The sequence below is a fragment of the Triticum aestivum genome, chromosome 2D (assembly GCF_018294505.1).
Source record: "Triticum aestivum cultivar Chinese Spring chromosome 2D, IWGSC CS RefSeq v2.1, whole genome shotgun sequence".
Classification (NCBI taxonomy): domain Eukaryota; kingdom Viridiplantae; phylum Streptophyta; class Magnoliopsida; order Poales; family Poaceae; genus Triticum; species Triticum aestivum.
In genome coordinates this window covers 423,783,018-423,789,101 of record NC_057799.1, presented here as the reverse complement: position 1 = coordinate 423,789,101, position 6,084 = coordinate 423,783,018, and positions in this window count along the sequence as shown.

The window sequence follows — 6,084 nt, the reverse complement described above, 5'->3', positions numbered from 1 at the left end:
TTGATCCCGTCAGCAATCCGAGTGACGGCAGAAATGAAAGTCTCCATGAAGGACTGGAAGTCGTGCCTCTTGGTGTTAGCAACTTTAATCGCCGCCAGCTTCTCTTCCCGAGCTTCTCGACAGTGGACGCGAACCAGAGATAGAGCCACATCAGCGCCGCACAGGGCAGAAGACTTCTTCCATTCTTGAATTCGACTGGGAGCTTCATTGAGCCGAGCCATCATAGACTCGAGGTCATTCTGAAGTGTTGCCATGGGCCAGAGAGCTGTGTCAATCCGCGACATCGCGACTTTCAGTCGGGCGAGATAATCGACAACACCAGTGATGCAGGATTCCAGTCGGAGCACGTTCATGGCAGCTTCATCCTTCACTGGAGAGTTGATGGGGTCCAAGCTTGGTTCAATTCGCCCGGTCTCTTCCTCGAAGTCCCGGCAAAACTCTGCATACACAATTCAAGGGTAAGCCAATGATCATATGTCGAGTCGACAAGAACAAACCAGTCGGATCAAAAGAAACACCTTCAAGCATGACGAACAACTTCTTAGCAAGGCTTCCCAGATAATTCCCCAGATCGTTCCTCCTGCGGGCAATACCTTCCATCTTCTCGTTCAAATTTTCCTTGTCCTTCTTCAGGCGAGTCGCTTCCTTATTGGCTTCATCAAGGGCAGTTTTCAGCCTGGAGTTTTCTTCCTCCAATTTGCCGACTAAAGCCAACTTCTGTTCAGCGAGCGCAGTTTTCTCATCAGCTTTTTTCTGCGCGGTCGCCAGATCTTGATCCTTTTTCGCCAGAGCTTGGTTCAGTTTCTCTGAAAGAAATAATGTTGGATTCAGAAAAAGCAGAATGAAATCTGGTTCAGGGAAAACTCAGTCGACGGGTTTTCCTTACCAGCGGCGTCATCCTTGGCCTTCTGCAGTTCTGTCTTGGCCAGCTCCAGATCGAGGTTGAGTTGAATCTGCTGCTTCTCCAGGTCAGCAAAACGAGCTCCAAGATCACAAGATTTCTGCAACCAAAGAACAGGTCAGTCGACTGGTGAAAAGATTGGTTATTTCGGAGAGGTAAAAGGATAAAGCCAACAAATTCTAAGACTACTGCCGAATCAAACATCCAACAGTAGTCTCGGGGACTACACCCAGTGGGTGCACTTAGCGTCCCCCAGTGGTTCAGTTTACACTCGACAAGGCCTGTCCAGCATGAGTGCAAAAAAAACCACTGATTCAAAGTTCCACTCGACATGGCCCGACCAGACCGAGTGAAGAAATTCAAATTCTGATGCTCAGACCATAGCCGACTGCCCGCAGTCAATTATGGTCTCGGGGACTACACCCAGTGGGTGCACTCAGCGTGCCCCCACTGGTCAAAAGATCTACACCCAGTGGGTGCACTCAGCGTGCCCCCACTGGTTCAAAGTTGCACTCGACATGGCCCGACCAGACCGAGTGAAGAAATTCAAATTCTGATGCTCAGACCATAGTCGACTGCCCGCAGTCAATTATAGTCTCGGGGACTACACCCAGTGGGCGCACTCAGCGTGCCCCCATTGGTCAAAAGATCTACACCCAGTGGGTGCACTCAGCGTGCCCCCATTGGTCAAAAGATCTACACCCTGTGGGTGCACTCAGCGTGCCCCCACTGGTTCAAAGTTCCACTCGACATGGCCCCACCAGACCGAGTGAAGAAATTCAAATTCTGATGCTCAGACCATAGTCGACTGCCCGCAGTCAATTATGGTATCGGGGACTGCACCCAGTGGGTGCACTCAGCGTGCCCCCACTGGTCAAAAGATTCAATTGACAACAACATTATCAGCTCAAAGTGCAAATCTGTTCAGTGACAAATCAAAACACCCAGTGGGTGTACAGATGCAAGGCACAGACAGATGCAAAGATTCTTGGAAAGAAAGTTTTCAGGTACCATATCCTAACAGAACAAGCCAGAAGAGTCAGTCGACGATCTACTAACCTGGACGTTGCTCTGGAGAGCGGAGCTGGCATCATAAGCAGCTTGGCTGGCTTCCCGCACCATCTTCATCTTCTCCATCATAATGACCGCCTAGCGTATAGCCTCTTTTGCAGAACCCACTTGGTCCTCTGGGACGTGATGTGTAGCAAAAAGTGAAGGTGGATCGGTGGGAGTCTGTGCAGCTAACGAGGAAGGCCGAGCACTCGACAGCGGTATGGCAAAGGAGAAGGAAGTCCGATTGGCATCGCCGACGTCCTAAATTACCGGTTCCGCCACCGGTGTCGATTGAAGCGTCTTGCCAGCAGACCTTTTCCTGTTTCTTCTCCCCAAGGGCCTCTGTGGCTCGTCCTCGTCATCGTCAGGGAGGTCAATGACGTTGAGGGCTGTAAAAAGATCAGTCGCCAAAGTTTCATCACCCGATTGGATATAGCACAATTCAATCGACAAATCGAAGACAAAATCACGAGGATTGTACCCGGATTGGAGGTCACCGCATCTTCCATTTCCTCATCCTCGTTCTTATAAGCAGAGGTCCCAGAGGTAGCGGCACTGCCAGTTTCAAGATTCATTCGGTCAAACCAAGGGAAAAATAAATAGCACAGAGCGTAGAGTAAAAGCGAAAGAAGAACACTCACGCAGAAGCAACAGGAACGTCAATTTTGATTCTCGGCAGTGCCTTCCGAGTCTTCTGCACTACAACCTTGGACTGCTTTGGAGCTTTTTTAGTTGGTGCCGGAGAGGACGTCCGAGGATGCTTCGACGACTGCCCGGTCTGAACGGTCGCCTTGTCACGGGCGCTCGCCGGGTCGTGAGTAAGTTTGGATCACCTTTCCCTGCAGGGAGGAGAGTCGGCCTCTTCTTCGTCACTCGGGTCGTCGCTCTCCTCGTTCCCCTCTCCATCGGAATGCCACTCGCCGCTTTCACCTCCACTTGCCTCCCCATCCGGGTCCTGCTCCTGCTCTCCGTTGGGCATCGAGTACATTTCAGTAAGGGCCTAGAAGAAAACAAGCAAGACAAAGTCAGTCGGTGAAGCATAAACAGTTGCATGTTAAATCAAGATGACACTTGGTAATTCAGCATCGGACCTTGTCTGGTTCGTAGGATTGGTCAAGTGGAGGGATTCTCCTGGCTCCTCTGGGGTTATCCTTGTTGCCAGTGATACTCCTCTACCACTTCTCCACCGTATCATCGTCGACTTCTTCTGGGTGCACCCGAGTGGAATCTTCAATGCCCGAATACATCCACATCGGATGGTCGCGGGCTTGAAGTGGCTGAATGCGTCGTCTGAGGAAGACTTCCAGCAGATCCATTCTAGTTACATCCTCACAGAAGAGATAGACCACTCGCTCAACCAGCACTTTCACCTCCGCTTTCTCCCCTGGAGTCACTTTCAAGGCGGAGGGCTTCTCTACGCGAGCCATAGAAAAAGGAGGAAGTCCAGTCGACTGACCTGGAATCGGCTGGTCTTTGCAGTAAAACCAGGTCGACTGCCATCCTCGTACTGACTCAGGAAGAGTTATGGCTGGGAAAGAGCTCTTACCCCTCATCTGAATCCCAAGACCCCCACACATCTGGATCACCTGAGTCCTCTCGTCACTCGGGTTAGCCTTTTTGACCGACTGGGAGCAACACGTGAAAATGTGCTTGAAGAGACCCCAATGTGGTTGACAACCCAAGAAGTTTTCGCACAGAGACACGAAAGCAGCAAGATATATGATGGTGTTGGGGGAAAAGTGATGAAGTTGTGCTCCAAAGAAATTCAAGAAAGCCCGAAAAAAGGATGCAGAGGCAGAGAAAATCCACGGTCGATGTGAGTGGCAAGGAGGACGCACTCACCCTCCCGCGGTCGAGGTTCGGTCTCATCCTCCGGGAGCCACGTCGATCCGTGAGAAATCAGCCCCTCCTCCGCCAGATCGTCGAGGTCATCCTGACTGATCGTCGACCGGATCCAGTCGCCCTGGATCCAGCCGCGCGGCAAACCGGACCGCGACGAGGATCCGCCCCGGCTGGACTTTTTCCCCTTCGCCTTCGTCGTCACCTTCTTCGCGCGCTCCAGAGCCACCGTCTTTTCTTTCCCCATCGCCGCGAACGGAGCTTGAGCGGAGCGGCGACACTGGAGGAGGAGCAGGCGCAGTGGGGAAAACTGAGAAGAGAGAAGAAGAATGAGGACGCACTGTTCAAAAACCCAGGTCCGACGCCTTATATGGGGTTGCTTCCGAGTGACTGACCTGTAGGCCCGGGTAATCTTATCAAATCCCGCAACAGTCGCGCGCGTGATACGTGGAAAAAAAGGCGGCGTGGGAATCGAGGCGGCCTTGCCTTATCCAGCCCGATTACTATGGCCTCCTCCGCCCCGCGCTTCCCGAAATTCGAATCCCGCGAGATCCGCGGGCAGCAGAACAACTTGTCAGACGGAAGATCTCCACCACATTAGCACTCGGACCTCTTCCAGCAAAAGTTCACTCGACAAAACCAGGAATGGATCAAGGCGACTGAAAAAGAAGTTGGTGTCACCACCTCGGTTCGTTGATCCAAAACAAGACACACCCGAAGCGCGAAAAATGAGTCGGAAGTATTTTCAACTCCTTCTCCACTCAAACCCTGATCCATTCGGGGGCTAATGATGAGGACATGTACCTAGGGTAGGGTCACAGGCCTGACCTAATTACCCTCCCCAAGGACATCACTCTAAAGCCAGAAGCGTTCGAGGGGTACCATCACCCACTCGACCAGAAACATTTCCACTCGGAGGAATCAAGATCACTCGACCGTAACAAGAAACACTCGACGGACAGAAGACCTAAAGTCACTCTACACAGCAACGGTCGAGCATTAACTCCTAGACTTAATAGTCATTTATAACACTTTATTACGGAAGTTACCAGTAACGCCCCCCTCTTGATGTACCTTAAATCCCTTGTAACGTGGGCTGGCCGAGGTCCTGGCGCACTCTATATAAGCCACCCCCCTCCACATGCACAAGGGTTCGCACCCCCTGTAATACACACGCATATAATCCAGGCGACCGCCTCCGGGCTCCGAGACGTAGGGCTGTTACTTCCTCCGAGAAGGGCCTGAACTCGTAAAACTCGTGCGTACAACTTCTCCATAGCTAGGATCTTGCCTCTACATCCCTACCCCCCCATTCTACTGTCAGACTTAGAACCACGACATTTCCTCCAGCCAATGATGATTTTACACGTGGAAAATCCCCGTCGGTCGGGGCTGTTAACGGGTTATCGGATCCAAAACCAGACCCGATAGCTTAACGGCATTCCGTTACGGTGGATGCGGTCATAGCCCTAGAATTTGATTGCAAATAGTTGCACAAGCATCCATGCGTCATGTCTAAATTTCTTTGAAAGTTGAAATGGGGATTGTCAAAACTCTGGCATCAAATGAATTCAACTAGGTTCAGTAAAGATATTTTCAATAAACCCAAATGCCCTTTAGAAAAGTTCATCATTTTTGTTAAAGGTGAAAACCTCTGCCAAAAATGATGCACATATTTCTAGGCCATTCTGGATTTTTGAATTAAATCATATGGTATTTGACTTTGGGCATTTAAATGCTATAATTATCTTAAATGCTCAATAATTCTGGAAACAGTTGAGGGCTATCGTAAATATTCAGAAGGTGCCCACAATTATTTTTTGGATTTTTAGAAGTGCTCTGGTATTTTTAATAAAGCCCAAACAACTACAGAAAAATAGAAAACAAAAAGAGATAAAAAGGAGAGAGAGAGAGAGAGAGAGAGAGGAAACTACCTGGACCACCTACCTGCAGCCGCACCAGCCCAGCTCCTGTTCTGGCCCAGCCCACCAGGGGCAGCCTCGTCTTCTACCTCTTGCCAGTAGGCAGAGGAGAAGCTGGGCACGGCGCACGTGCGCGCCACCTCCACCCTGCTCGCCTGCCTCCTCGACGGCCTGGACACCTCTGGCGTTGCCACGCTGACCCCCTGGACCCCCCTCGACCGCTCCCCTCTCTCCTTGCCTTGCCTCTCTCGCTCTCTCTCCCGAAGCCAAGCGGAGCCGTCACCGCCGCTCACCGTTGCCGTGCCCTGAGTCACCGCCTCGCCTCCCCGACGTATCCCTCGTTGCCGCCACGTCGTCCTGAAGCTCTGC